The sequence below is a fragment of the Marmota monax genome, unplaced genomic scaffold (assembly GCF_021218885.2).
Source record: "Marmota monax isolate L192 unplaced genomic scaffold, Marmota_monax_Labrador192_F-V1.1 WCK01_AAM20220418_F8-fsc00024, whole genome shotgun sequence".
NCBI classification, from domain to species: domain Eukaryota; kingdom Metazoa; phylum Chordata; class Mammalia; order Rodentia; family Sciuridae; genus Marmota; species Marmota monax.
In genome coordinates this window covers 4,123,346-4,137,952 of record NW_026695224.1, presented here as the reverse complement: position 1 = coordinate 4,137,952, position 14,607 = coordinate 4,123,346, and the positions used below count along the sequence as shown (strand labels likewise).

At 56.0% G+C, this 14,607-nt stretch overlaps 1 protein-coding gene across 3 annotated transcripts in view; it reads left to right on the top strand.

The window, feature by feature from the left end:
• Positions 1-14,607, top strand: part of Znf423 (zinc finger protein 423) — a 318,197-nt gene that overhangs the window by 38,290 nt on the left and 265,300 nt on the right. Inside the window, exon 1 of one of the 3 annotated variants that reach the window (XM_046434941.2) lies at positions 5,282-5,348. The exons of the other annotated variants lie outside the window; for them this stretch is intronic. The gene's annotated coding sequence lies outside the window, so the exon portion shown is untranslated. Of the gene's footprint in view, positions 1-5,281; positions 5,349-14,607 lie in introns of those variants that run through there. 3 annotated transcript variants of the gene reach the window in all.

Sequence of the window (14,607 nt, the reverse complement as noted above, 5' to 3'; positions counted from 1 at the left end):
GGTCGGGGTCGTGGGGTGGGCTGGGTGGAGAGGTTTGTCGCCCATCAGGCCAGCTTTGGGCCCTGGATTGGGTTTACCAAGTCACACACAGGGGACACTGGGATGGGAGGGGTCTTGGGGGAAACCTGGTCCAGTCTCACCTTGTACCACAGGGAAACGGGAGTCCAGAGGGGCCAAGAGTGTCTCCAGGGCCCCACCACCCGGCAGGGACAGGTTGGAGTGAGGGGGTCGAGGTGGAGCGCCACAATACCCTGTCCCCAAGGGAACACGGGCACCCCGGGGATGGGGCAGAGGGTTGTAAGGAGGACACACACACACTTATAAACTCTGGCTGCTCATGAATGCCTACGGGGTAAAATTAAAAACAGCCCTCAGCCACCCACCTGCCTTTCCCGGAGGCCACCGTCGTTCTAGTCTCTGTTGCCTGGTTCTAGGCAATTGTGTGTTCGGCCACACGCGTGACAGACGCAGACATCTTCCTCCTGTCCCCGCACCGCGCCGCCGTCTGTGTTAGGAACGATTCCAAACCCGTTCATTCAGCACCACTTCAGGACTTTCTCTTTCCCTCCCTCCCTCCCTCTCTGCCTCCTTCCTTCCTCTCTCTCTCTCTTCCCTCTTTCTTTTTTGGTACTGGATGTGGACCCAGGGCCACACCTGCTAGGAAAGCACTTGACCACAGAGCCACACCCTCAGCCCCTTCTGTTTTTTGGGAGGGGATTGAACTGAGGGGCACTCCACCACTGAGCCACACCCCCAGCCCTATTTTGTATTTTATGTAGAGACAGGGTCTCACGGGGTTGCTTAGCGCCTCCCCGAGGCTGAGGCTGGTTTTGAACTTGCGATCCTCCCGTCTCAGCCTCCCACATGTGTGTGGCCCCTTCTGTTTTTGAGACAGGGCCTCACTGAGTTGTCCAGGCCGGCCTGGAGCTTGCGATCCCCCAGTTTCAGCCTTCCGAGTCACTGGGATTGCGGGTGTGGGACCCCGCATCTGGGACTTTAGTACTTTGTAAGTCAACTTGTTTTCGTTGACACTTGACACACAGACAAGTCCACTGGCCACCAGCGTGTTCCACTGAGGAACAACAGGGCAAGCTTCCCAGGGGCCGACTGTGCTCCACCCTCTGCCCGAGGACAGCGGCTGCCCTCACTTGGAGGTTTTAATTGCTATGTGTTTGTTTTAGTTGCTTTGTGTTTGAAAAACTAAACCAAACCAAACCCCAAACCAAAACAACAAAAAACCCAGCCGGCACACCCCGCTGGAGATTTCCCAGGGAGGATTGCTTGGGATGGCAAGTGCGGTGCTGGGCCTGGGGCTCTGGTTCTGTGACACAGGATGGCTGAGGTTCCCTCTGGGGGCCACAGGGACCTTATTTCCTCCTGCTCACCCTCATCCCAGCCCCACCCCCTTGACTGACCACCCACAGTCCACCATGCCTGCAAGACATGCCTCATCTGTCATGCTGCAAGACACAGACCCCCCAGGACTGGTAGGGAAACTGAGGAAAGTGGCTGAGCCTCTGCCAGCGTATGTGTCCCAGCCTACACCAATAACAGGGCTCTCTCTCCCCCACCACAGTCAGGTGCCAGGTGCCTGTAATCAGAATATAACCAGGTGGAGGGGATGTGTGGCTGCCCGGGAGCCAGGACGCTCTGTGTCAAGAGTTGGATTTGTACAGGCCTGGGTTTGAGTCCTAGCTCTGTCACTTGCTGGCTGTGTGACCATGGGCGAGTGTCTTCACCTCTCTGAGAATGAGTTTCCTCCCTTGTGAAGTGAGAATGGTTAAAACCCTCCCCCACAGGGTTTCCAGGAGGATCATGAGTCCTCTGTGTGTGGGACACCCAGCCCAGTCCTTGGTGTACGTGTTCGGTGACATCACACTTGTGGAACTGCCATCATGGTGCCTCCAGGGGTCTGCTCCGGCCCACGGGCCTGGAGGTGCCGGGGAAGGAGGGGAGGAGGGGAGGAGAGGGACAGGGGTCTGTGCTCCCCACCCCGTGGCATCCATCCCACATGAGCAACTGGCTCTCAGCGGGGCGTGGAAAACAGGATCTCTCCCTGGCGGGTGGGGACTGGCCCGCCCTCCGGGCAGCTGCCCTTTTCCCAGATCTAGGGTTCCAGGCTGGGTGGCTGGGCGGGCGGGTCAGGCGGGGCCTGGGCAGCTGACAGAACCTCCCAGAGGGCTGGGAGGCCAGCTGCAGCTGGGGCTTGCAGAGCCAAGTCCTGCTTTAACCCCTTCTGCTCCCAGTTGCTCTTCCGAGCCCCTTTGCCTTGGACGGCCTGAGTGGCCCTGGGAGTTGGGTGGCCGGGGGTCTCCAGCAGGCAGTGCAGGGCTGTACGCGGCCTGGCGGAGCCTCGCTGGTTTAGAATGGGTCTGCAGACGCAGTCATATGTCTGGCCTCCCCCAGAAAAACCAGGCCAGACCCTGCTGTGCATATCAGGGTGACAGCTGTGCTGGGCTGGCCTGGGGTCATTCATAATCCGATTGTCCAGCCTGGTGCCCCTGAAATCACTGGCGGTTCCATCAAGGTCACCTCTAACCTCCTGTCCTACCTGATCCTTGAGTCACCCTGAGGGTCTCCCTGCCTTGCTTGACCCCCTCCGGGCGGCACCCTCACTTCCTCTGCATGGACCTTCCCTCTCGGCCTCTGATGGCGAGAGCCTTCTCTCTTGAAACACTCTGGTCGTGACTTTCACTGGTTGGTCCTGACGTGACCTCTCGGGGCTGCACAGCAAGTTCGACTGCTCTTCCCCTGACAGTCCTTCCGAGGCCTGAAGAGAGTTCTGGGGGCCCCCGAGCCCCCCGCCCGGGCTAGCAGCGCCTGTTCCTCAGCTTGCCTCCTAAGACGTGGCTTTGAGACCCCCCCCAGTTCCCTGGTGCCCCCTCCTTGGCCACACCCCAGCAGGCTGCGAGCCTCTTGCAGGGGCTTGTCCAGCGCTGGTCTGCACACCCTGAGGGCTGGGGGGCCCTTCAGCCAGGCCTGAGGTCCCTCTTCTGTTCGAAAAGAGAACATATAAGTGCCGGGCAGTGCTCAGCGAGGCCGGCCACCTGGACTGCCCACGGCACTTCGGAGCGGGGCATTCGGGTCCAGTGTGCACCGGTACTTATCCCCTCCCTCTGCTGCCCCCCAACAATCTGGGGGTTTCAAAGGTAACAAAGCAAAGGGCGTGGGGTGAGCTCATGTCATCCAGTGGGTGGGGGTGGGGTGCCTATGCTGGGAGACCCTGCCCTGGGCCGGGACTGACAGAGAGAAGGGGAAACTGGCTGGGGCTCTGCTTTGGAGGGGCTTGGCCCAGATGCCTCAGCTGAGCGGGACACTTGAGGGAATTATGGGATCTGAGAAGGCGGTTTATTATTTATTGATTGATTTTTGGTACTGGAGATTGAACCCAGGGGTGCTTAACCACTGAACCACATCCCCAGCCCCTTCCATTTTTTATTTTAAGACAGGGTCTCATTAAGTTGCCTAGGGCCTTGATAAGTTGCTGAGGCTGGCCTTGAACTTACGATCCTCCTGCCTCAGTCCCCCAAGTCACTGGGATTATTGGCATGTGCCACCACACCTGATCCCAGCCCTTTTTATATATTTATTTTTAAAGAATTAGTTGATAGGGTCTCGATAAATTGCTGGGACTAGCCTTGAACTTGTGATCCTCCTGCTTCAGTGTCCCGAGTCACTGGGATTGCAGGAGTGTGCCACCCCACCTGGCTGAGGAGGTCGATTTATGCAGGGTTCTGGGCAGGGGCCTCTGGTATGGAGAGTGGCATTTGAGGTGCTGGGAGCGGTGGCTGTAAAGGTCCTGAGGCAGGCAGTGTTCCCCTGGAGGGCAGAGTGGGGTGCAGAGGCTTAGCATCAGGAGTGGGGCAGGGGACTGGGCCCAGTGGCAGCAGGTCCTGAACACCACAAGGGATTGATTCTTGTGTGACCTCTATTTGACCTTGGTGAGGAAACTGAGGCACAGAGAGGTCAACCACAAGCCCAGTCAATGTGGTTGGCGTTGGAGCCAGGCCTGCTCTCCAGCCCCGCGCTCTTTGCTGTCAGTGTCCTGGCGGGGGGACCTCACAGACCAAAGACACCCAATCAGGGTCCCTGCAGAAGCCTGAGCAGGAATGGAGACCGAGTCATGCCAGGCCAGAGAGCAGGGTATCCATCCGGGCAGGCCCCAGGTTCTTGGGCTGAGCTCTGGGCTGGAGAGGCCCCTGTTGTCTTCCTCCTTGGGTGGGGAGTATGGGAACCATGGGACACGCCCCCCTTCCAGACTATTCTCCCTCCCCCAGTTAAGGAGGGAAGGGGCGCTATCTGCCTGGGGAGGGTGACTGGCAGCGGAGCTTTGACACATGGGCGTCCCTATCTGAGGAAAGGAGTGGGGGCTGGGGAGAGCATGGGTGGGCTGCAGGCCGGGGGTCCGTGATGTTAGAGCAGGGCCGGGGTGAAGGGCTGGGTCCTGTCAGCTGGATCTGCCGCAGTGAGAAGCCTTCCCCTGTGACCTGCCATGTGTTCGCGGGTGGACACCCCAGCCCCACCCTGGTGTCTTTGTCCCCAGCCTCAGGAGCACGCACCAAGTCCCTGAGAATAGGGAGCTCTTGTCTGGCAGGTCCCACCTCTCCCAGAGGCCAGGGCGGTGCCCCCAAGGGGAGCCTGGAGTGGAACCTGTGGGCCTCGGCCTCCCCTGCGATCCTCCTCCCTTCTGGAAGGTTCTGTGGTCAGGAGGTCCTGAGAGTGCATCGGGGTCACCTAGAACCTGTCTGCGCCCCGGGCCTGGCTGGGAGGACGAGCTGCTGCACTGGCCGCGAGGAGCGGGCGCACTGAGCAGCCCTCCCTGGGTCCCCGAGGGCCAGCCCCTGCCAGCAGTGGACCAGATGTGTCTTTTTGGACGGTGGAGGGGGAGCTTCTCTGTGTGGGTGTCCTTGCATGATGTGTGGGCTGCCGTGTTTTGATCGGAGGGAGCCAAACTGATTTTCCTGGCCCATCTCTCCGCCATCCGAAGCAGAAAGTTAAATAAACACGGCCAAAGTATTATCACAGGACGCGGGGAAAATGAACTCGGTCCCCGTGGGCGGCCCACATCTGGCAAGCGCTGGGCCTTCCAGGGCTGCGGGATGAGACAGATGTGGCTGGGGGCAGGAAGGGCTCCATGTACCCCCTGCCCGGGGACATGCCTCTTTGCAGGGCCCCGCGCCAACCCGGGGGCCGCGGGGGCCGCAGGCTTCAGTTCAGCTGCGTTGCTCCCGGCCCTGGCCCTTCCTGAGGCCTGGCCTTGTGGCTGCGTTTCCTCTGAGCCTTCCTGAGGCTCCCTGGCCCAGCCCGGGGCTGGAAGCGCCACTTAGGAAACTGGCCAGGCGGATGAGGTGAGCACCTGGGCCCGGGGCAGGGAGCAGCCCCGCGGGCTGTGGTAGGTGGGCCAGCCATGGGGGGGCACCTGGCCTCCTGCCAGCCCGTCCCCTCCCCCCTCCATTCTCTGCCCAGCCCTGTCCTTGGCTCGTGACACTGGCTCTCCCTGAACTTCAATGGGCTGGACGGCTTCCCGGAGCCCCATATAGGACAACTGATGGGTGCTCTTTGTTGGGAGGAAGCGAAGAGGGCGCAGCCTCCCTCCCCGTTTGGTTATTTATCAGAGCTGCCCAGTTACTTCCCGTGCCCAGAGTTCCCCTAAAGGTGACATTTCCACCCGAGGCCTGTAGTGACTCCGGTGGTTGACAGGGGAATTCATTTTTTTTCCCTTTGTACTTGCATGTTTATTTCCTATTAGGAACGTGCTACTTGCTATGTTTGTGCGGAGAGTTATTAGGAAGATTTCTAGCCGCCCATCAAGTGAGGCTCACAGCTCAGAGGGCCGCTGGGAGACCAGGAGCCAGGGACCGGGGCGTGGGGCCGAGAGCCCCTGGGGGCTCCAGAGCAGGGGCGCGGACTCGGGTGGAGTCTGGGGCAGGCTGTTCCTGGGATGTCCCTGCCCGCCCTGGGCCGGGGACACTGGGAGGCCCAGTCACTGCTCAGGAGTGTGTGCCGGGTAGGCCCCGTGGCGGTCGTCTCGTGTGGCCACGGCCCGCAGGGTGTCTTGGCAGTGCCGCGCACGTTTGGGCCAGGGGGTCCTGATTTGGTGGGGACAGCTGCCAGATGGAGACGCCCGGCCCCGAGGCCTGCCCACGGCCGCTCACCACGGTGGGTGGGCCATGGGGCCAAGGGGGGGGACGCACCTGTGCCAGTGAAACGCCCCACTCTAATCAGACTTGTTAAAAGTACTAACTCCTAAGCCCCACAGCATCTGGCCACCCTCTCCCCTGGGACCTCCATGTGGGATTGCGAACGTCTGGGGGCTCAGTCCCGTGGAAGCCGTGGAGCCTTGTGTGGGAAGGAGGTGAGGGGGGAAGGGCCTGAGCGTGGGTAGCACAGGGTGCTTAGTGGGGCATTTTATGTTCTGCAGTTTTTAAAACACACACAGGATAGGGGAGAGGAGCAAAAAGAAAAGAAGAAAGGTGGGGAGAGAGAGAGAGAGGCGTCCACACTCTCAGCAGCCCTGCGTGTGTGCTTGCACACGCACACACATTCGCTTCCAGCAAGAGGCTCAGTTTCCTCCTTGCTGGTGTTTGGGACCCGCCACCATCACCGCAGCCGGGCGGTGTGTCAGCGGAGGACGAGGGGAAGGGGTCGTGAAGGAGTCTCTACTTCATGGTGCCTTTCTTCAAACGAAAGTGGAAAAAAGGCAAGAGAGTGTGGGTCTCTGCTCTTTCCCTCTTCTTTCTTTCTGCCCCAAACAGCAAAGCGATGCGGGTGGGTGCTGGTCCCTCTGCCCTGAGACCCCACCGCCTGCACCCCGGGGCCCAGGTGCCCAGCTTCGGGCTCCTCCCGCTCGATCCCCACTTCTGTCCAGCCCTTCCTGTGGGCTGTGGGGGTGGCCCCTCCATGCACGGCTGTGGTCCCTCCACCGGGTCCCCTTTCATCAGCGTCGGACAGCTGGTGGGCCGGAACTCCGCGTTGCCACCAAAACAGGATGCGGAGCCAGACCCTGTCATAAATCCACATTTATATGCACACGTTCCTGGTTAACGAGACCGTGCAGGGATGACTGTATGAAATGAAACCTGTGTATGAACGTGGAGACGGCGTTCAGGGAGAGCCGGGATTAGACAGGAGGGCAGCCTGGGAGGCCTGGGGCCCTCTGCGTTAAGGCCCAGGCAGGCAGTTCCCCAGAAAGGGAATTTTCAGGAAACATTCCGACCCTGAATGGACTTGTTGGGGACTCAGAGACAATAATCCTATTAGGTGTGGCCCACTCTAGGCAAGACACTAAGCCGAGCTCTTTACCTGGGTCATTTCACTTTGCCTCTAAAATGAATAGGAATCTTATTATCCTCACTTTAAACCTGTGGAAATCAAGACTCAGAGAGGTGGGGTTATTGCTCAGGGTCACACAGCAAGGAAGAGAAGAGTTTGTGAGATTGACGTAGGCCGGCGTCTCCAAGACTGACCTCTACAGAGTAACCGCTGCAGGATTTAGAGGGATCCTTTCAACCACTACCTCCCCAATCAATTTCTGCTCTTCTGAGAGGTCCAAACAGCCTGGGAAGCTGGGCCAGTCCATCCCTGTCTGTTCCACACTGGCCAAGAGAGGCGGGGGCTGTGTGTGTTCATGTGAGCTCGCGAGCTGTGCAGACCCCACTTCCAACCCGGGCCCCTCCGCCTGTTGCTCATCTGGTTTGGCTCACGTACCCAAATTCATTTAGCTTCAGGTTTTCCCAGCTGCAAAATGGGTCCCCACTTCCGTAGGGCCATAGGGAGAATTAGGCGTGAACGTGTCATGTGAGGGAGCCCACCAGAGGCAGTGGGTGCTGTCAACAGCGTCTCTGATGAGTGAACTTGTGCCAGGTACCGAAGGCCGAAAGGAGGGGATGTGGAGATTTCTCTCCAAAGGGAGGCAGGGTTGGGGGCTGTGTGGGGTAGAGTTGGGGCTGTGGGGTTTCTGCCATGCTCCTAGGTATGGGGCTCTGTTATGGTTTGGATGTGAGTTGTCCCCCAAAAGTTCACGTGTGAGACAAGGCAAGAAGGTTCAGGGGAGAAAAGATCCATTTATGGCCCTAACCTGATCAGTGAATCAGTCCCTGATGGGATTAACTGGGTGGTGACCGGAGGCGGGTGGGTGTGGCTGGAGGAAGCCGTCCATTGGGGGCGCGGCCATGGGCTGTATATTTTGTATCTGGAGAGTGGAGTCTCTCTGCTTCCTGATCCTCATGCGAGCCGCTTCCCTCGGCCATACTCTCCACCCATGATGTCCAGCCTCACCTCGAGCCCCTATGAATGGAGCCTGCCGTCCCTGGACTGAGGCCTCTGAAACTATGAGCCCCGAAATAAACCTTTCCTCTTAAAATTGTTCTGCTCAGATTCTTCAGTCACAAGAGCAAAAAATCTGACTAAAGCAGACTCTGAACTGTGTGCTTGTGTACTTGGATGTTATTTTGTTTTTTGATCCTGGGGGATTGGACCTGGGAGTGCTTCTACCCCTGAGCCACATCCCCAGCGCTTTTAAAATATTTTGTCTCAAGACAGGGTCTTGCTAAGTTGCTTAATGTCTCACTGAGTTGCTGAGGCTGGCTTTGAACTCACTAGCGATTCTCCTGCCTTAGCCTCCTAAGCCACTGGGAATACAGGCGTGTGCGCTGTGCTGGCTCCAGAATATTTTTTATTTCAAGATGGGGCCTCACTACGTTGCTGAGTCTGACCTTGAACTCGAGATGCCCCTCTTGCCTCAGGCTCCCGAGCCACTAGGATTACAGGCGTGTGCCACTGCACCTGGCTGAATCACGCACTTTATAAACACCATCTCTTTGATCCTCAGAGCTACCTTGAAGCTCTGAACAGAGAGTTTGCTATGAACAGAGAGGTTACCTACTTTGTCCAGGTCACACAGCAAGCTGTGGTGGATTGGGATTTGTTCCTAAGGCATCTTGCTTTAACCACACCCTCTGCAAATGAGGACTAACTTGAGTTCAGGGCCACAGTGGTCAGGGAGAGTTTCTGGAAGGAGGTGAACTAAAACTCTGGACAGTGATTCAACCAGGGAGCAGGGTGGTTTTGTACCTGTGGACCCTGGGGACTCAGTGAGGAGCTCGAGGCCCTGCCTGTGTCCAGGTTTTCCCCCAAGCAGAATTGGAGATGGTGCTAGACCAGGCCAGGTGGAGCTGCTTCCGATTTACCTTCACTTCTGTTTCTTGTCTTAGCCAAATTCTGCTTGGTTGGGTTTTTCTGAACTTTCATCTTTAAGCAAGGAAATGTTTGCTTTCATTAAAAAAGAGACCCTCAGGAAAAAGGTACACTCATACACCACAGGTGGGACTGCAAATTGGTGCAGCCAATATGGAAAGCTGTATGGAGATTCCTTGGAAAACTGAGAGTGGAACCACCATTTGACCCAGCTATTTCTTTCCTTGGACTATACCCAAAGGACTTAAAAACAGCATACTACAGGGACAGAGCCACATCAATGTTTATAGCAGCACGATTCACAAGAGCTAAACTGTGGAACCAACCTAGATGCCCTTCAGTGGATGAATGGATTAAAAAATGTGGCATTTATACACAATGGAATATTACTCAGCAATAAAAAAGAATAAAATCATGGCATCTGCAGGTAAATGGATGCAGTTAGAAAAGATAATGCTAAGTGAAGTCAGCCAATCCCCCCAAAACCAAATGGCGAACGTTTTCTCTGACATAAGGAGGCTGATTCATAGTGGGGTAGGGAAGGGGAGCATGGGAGGAGTAGACAAACTCTAGAGAGGACAGAGGGGTGGGAGGGGGCAGAGGGTTAGCAATGATGGAGGAATGTGATGGACATCATTATCTAAAGTACATGTGTGAAGACATGAGTTGGTGCGAATATTCTATGTATACATCCAGAGATGAAAAAAAATGTGTTCTCTCTATATAATAAGAATGGTAATGCATTCCAGTGTCATATATAAGAATGTCAATAAATAAACAAATATGAAGTAAATGGAAAAAAAAAGAGAGAGACCCACAGACTTTGAAGGTTTTTGTCCACAATTGTCATTCTTCCTAAGATGGGATCTTCAAGTTAGTGTAAAAGGAATTCAGAATTTTAACTGTGGCTCAAGTAGAAACTCATCCTCTCCCTGGGATGGTTCTCCATACCCCAGCCTTCTCTGGGGCCATGATTGTGGACAGAAGGGCTCACCTCTGGCCCTGGGCTGTGGGCTGTGGGTGGCAGGAGGTCCCTGCTGCCCAGGGCCCCCCTTCCATCAGCTGTCCACCCTGACTTTCATTTCTCCACGAAGGCTGCTTGACGCTTCTCCTTGCCTGGGTGTTATTCTGAGTCTGGTCTTCACCTGGTCTCCTCCATCTGACCATGGTTCATTCCCTCACTCACTTAAACTTCTGTTGTCCCTCTGGATGACACTAGTCCAGCAGTCAAAGGTCAGAGCCCAAGTCAGAGCCCAGTTCTCTAGACAGTGCCGACTAGAGGTCTGCAGGGCTTTAGTGCTTTTGTTTTGGGGTGGGGGCGGTTGGTCCAGGAGGTAGAACCAGTAAGTACTCTACCACTAAGCCACCTCCCCAGGCCCCTTTTTTCAAAAAATTTTAATTTTGAGCCAGGGTCTTGGTCTTGCTTGAACTTGAGATCCTCCTGCCTCAGCCGCCTGCTTTGCTGGGATTATAGGCATGTGCCACTGTGCCCATCTTGCTCAATGATTATTAAAGGAGGAAGAGTGAAATACACATCGACTGTACATCCCAAAAGCTTAAATATGGGCAAATTCTTTGTCCTAGAAATCCTGCTTCTAGGAACGAATCCTAAGAAAAACTATTGAACAAGCTGGTGGCCATGTAGGGTGTATGTGGACACGGGCTGCTCTGTGGATGCTCTTTTTTAAAATATTTGTCTTTTAGTTGTAGTTGATCACAATATTTTTATTTTTATTTGGTGCTGAGGATCGAACCCAGGGCCTTGCATGTGCTAGGTGAGCGCTCTACCGCTGAGCCACCATCCCAGCCCCTCTGTGGTTGCTCTTATAGTCAGGAACAGCTGAGAGTCACCCAGGTATCCAGCAGCAGGTTAAATTAGTCCCAGAGCCTCCACTGGGGAGACCAGGAGCATCATTAATGATGATGTATCAATCTGTGATTTTGTCGGAAAAATATGTTTACTGTTGGTTGCTGACTCAGGTTTCAGAACAGGATGTGTTCCTTAGCTATAAGTATGCTTACAACCTCGGGAAAGTTGCAAGTCCTTTACACAGGGAGAAAGTTGTTCTTCTAGTTTCTTAATTTCAACTCACTAAGTATCTCCCTTGTTTTCTTTTTTTGGTATCAGGGATTGAACTCAGGGGCACGCGACCACTGAGCCCCATCCCCAGCCCTATTCTGTATTTTATTTAGAGACAGGGGCTCACTGAGATGCTTAGTGCCTCGCTTTTGCTGAGGCTGGCTTTGAACTCACGATCCTCCTGCCTCAGCCTCCCGAGCCCCTGGGATTTCAGGCATACGCCACTGCGCCCGGCTTCCCTAGTTTTCCACACCATGGAAGGGATCACGTACACCAGAGACTTATAAAAAGAAAAAAAATAATGCACATTCTAGGAAACAGTAAGAAAAAGGCAAGACTGAGTGAATTCTGCTTGTAACAGCCCCAGGACACTCGGACAAAGCCTGGGCCCAGGCAGGTGATTGGGAGAGTGGGGAGCTGGGAGGGACTGTGAGAAGGGAGGTCCCGGCGGGCTCCCATCCCTGCAGCCTGCTGCCCCTTCCCTCCCTGTTCCTCCCCCTCCCTGTTCCTTTGTCCTGTGCTGGGCTGGTTGCACACATCTTGTCTCAGCGCCTGGTGTGGTAGCTGGACGCGGGCCGTGGTGCAGCCTTTACACCGTGGGTATTGGCAGCCGTTGCAAGCCCGAGCCCTTCCCCTCCTCGTGAGCCACCTGTTACCAGCACACCACTGTCTCCCAGGGCTTTCCACATCACCCCAGGAGTCTGTGTGCTTGAGGACACCCAAAAGATGGGACTCCAGTCCTGGAGCTGCTGGTGCAGAGGCACGTGAAGGCGTCTTCTGTCAACTTGGATCACAAGGGGAGGGGCGAGTGAGAGCCAGCGAGCGTCCAGTCTGGGGCCCACTGACTGCTTGATCTGTAACTGGAGCTTCTGCTCCTGCACAGGTGAGACCCAGGTGTCGGGACTCTTGGCCCTGGGGCTGGGTGCTGGCTCAGTGGTAGAGCGCTTGCCTGGCACGTGTGAGGCCCTGGGTTCGAGTCTCAGCACCACAATTGAATACATAAAATAAAGATCCATCGACAACTAAGAAAATAAAAATAAAGAAAGAATTTTGGCCCTATGGAAATGGGAAAGACAGGAGAGTTAATCGGACATGACTTTCCTGTGTTCATATGTGAATACACGACCAGTGTGACTCCGCATCATGTCCAGCCTCAAGAATGGGCAGCTACGCTCCATGTAGGCACGAGATGTCAAAATGCATCCTACTGTCACGTAGAACTAAAAAGAACAACAACAACGACAAAAAATCCTGGCTTCAGGTGGGGGCCTGTGCGCACCTGTGATCCCAGAGGCTCAGGAGGCTGAGGCAGGAGGATTGCAAGTTCAAAGCCAGCCTCAGCAACTTAGCGAGGCCCTAAGCAACTCAGCGAGACACTGTTTCTAAATAAAATATAAAAAAGCACAGGGGATATGGCTCAGTGGTTAAGTGTCCCTAGGTTCAATCCCCAGTACCAAAAAACCCCCCCAAAACAAACAAACAAAAAACCTTTATATCTTTATTTTATTCAGTGGTTCTCGAAGTCTAGTATCAGAATCACCTACAGGAAAAATACAGATTCCTGGTCCTGCCCCAGGTGTGTCTGGGATGGGGCCTGAGATCACCAGCTCCCAGGTGACGCTGTCCTGCTGTCCTGGGGCCCCCAGGCTGAGAAGCACTGCGTGGGCAGGTAAAGGCCCCCAGGTCCCCCCCCAGTGCTCCCTGAGGCTGCTCCTGTGGTGGTGGGGAGCGAGGTCTAGGGGCACCCGGGTTCTAGGTCTGCTCTTTGGAGTCTCCAGGGAACCATTTCTCTTCTTTGACACTCTGTTCCCCCTTCGGTGAAGTGGCCTCCAAAGCCCTGTGTGGCACAGCCAAGGTCACATCTGGGAAAGCTCAGGGACGAGGTGTTGGAAGGACGTGAGAGTCCCAGCCGTGCTGGCCGTTCTCCCCTCGCCCTGGGGACCAGCACCAGGGGCCGGCTGGGAGGTGACGCTCTCGCCAGTCCCCAGGGGCCAACAGTGTTCCCCAGGCCGGGCTCCTCTTCCCACAGAGCTGTGTTGTAATTCTTGAAATTTAGGCACAAGTAACCCCCCCAAAAGAACAGAAATAACAGAAACCCTCAGGCACCTGGCCTGTGCCAGCTGTGGTGGCCTCTCCCCTTCTCCAAAGCCGGTTTCCACTTATGTGTGACCCTCGGTCTCCTGGGCGTTTCCTGCTCCCTGGCTGGGCTGGTGGGGCGGGGGAGGGGAGAGCCCCCTCCCTTCCTCCTTGACCCCCTTGGCCTGTGAGCTGAGCCGTGCTGGGGACACCTAGGCTGGCTGGGGGCTTCTGGACATTCCACGGCTCCCTGGGGCTTTGCTTCCTCACCAGGAAGATCGAAGGACTCTCTCGCCGTGGGCTGGGGGGATGACGTGGGAGCAGGTGGTTGGGATGCCCGCAGGGTGCTGGGCACCACTCTGGTGGCAGGAAGGTTGCCTCTTCCTGCTGTGTTGGTCACACCCCCAAGCTCCGGTGGAGGTGTGTGTGCGCGCGCCATGCCCAGGCGCTTGAAGGGATGGGAAAGGAAGTTCTGTGGATCCAGAGAGGAAAAACTGCCGGCCGCGGTGGCGCATGCCCATGATCCTAGCGACCCAGGAGGCCCAGGCGGGAGGATTCCATGTTTGAGGCCAGTTTGGGCAACTTAGTGAGGTACAGTATCTCTACACTGGGGATGTAGCTCTGGGGTAGAGCACCCCTGGTCTAATCCCTAGTTCTGGGCCAAAATTTTAAAAAAAGGCAGAGGAAACCCAGTAGGTTTTAATTTTAACCCAGTCTGGGAACTTTCTGGAGTTGTGTCTCCAGCCAGTGAGAAGCGGTGTCGGCGGGTTGGCACAGCCTTCAGAGGTGCAGGCCGGAGTCGGGGGCAGGTCTGCCTTCTGCACCCTGTCCCTGCTCTAGTGAAAAAGAAACCCCTCCTCTAGCCCTTGTAGAAGGGCTTCCACACTCACTGCCTGTTTCACAGGTGATCAGTGTCATCTCTTACTAGGGAGAGTGGCGGGGAGGAATCACATTTTGCAGAGTGGCTCTCGACGAGGTTTTGGTGGGACTGGCACCCGCTCTCTCTTCTCATCCTTTTCTTTTGGGATGTGTTTAGAGGGTTCGGGGTGCTGATGTTGATGGGGGTGAGAGGGATGTGAGCTGCCTCAGAAACTGGTCCCTTGGGCTGTGAACTCCCAATGGCTCTGTCCCTGCACCTTGGCGGGGACCGGAAGGCTGTGAGGCTGAAGGATCCCTGCTCTACCAGTCCTTGTGCTTGGGGTGGGGTGAATCTCAGTGGGAAACCTGATCTCACTGTTCAAAACTCAGCCCTTCTA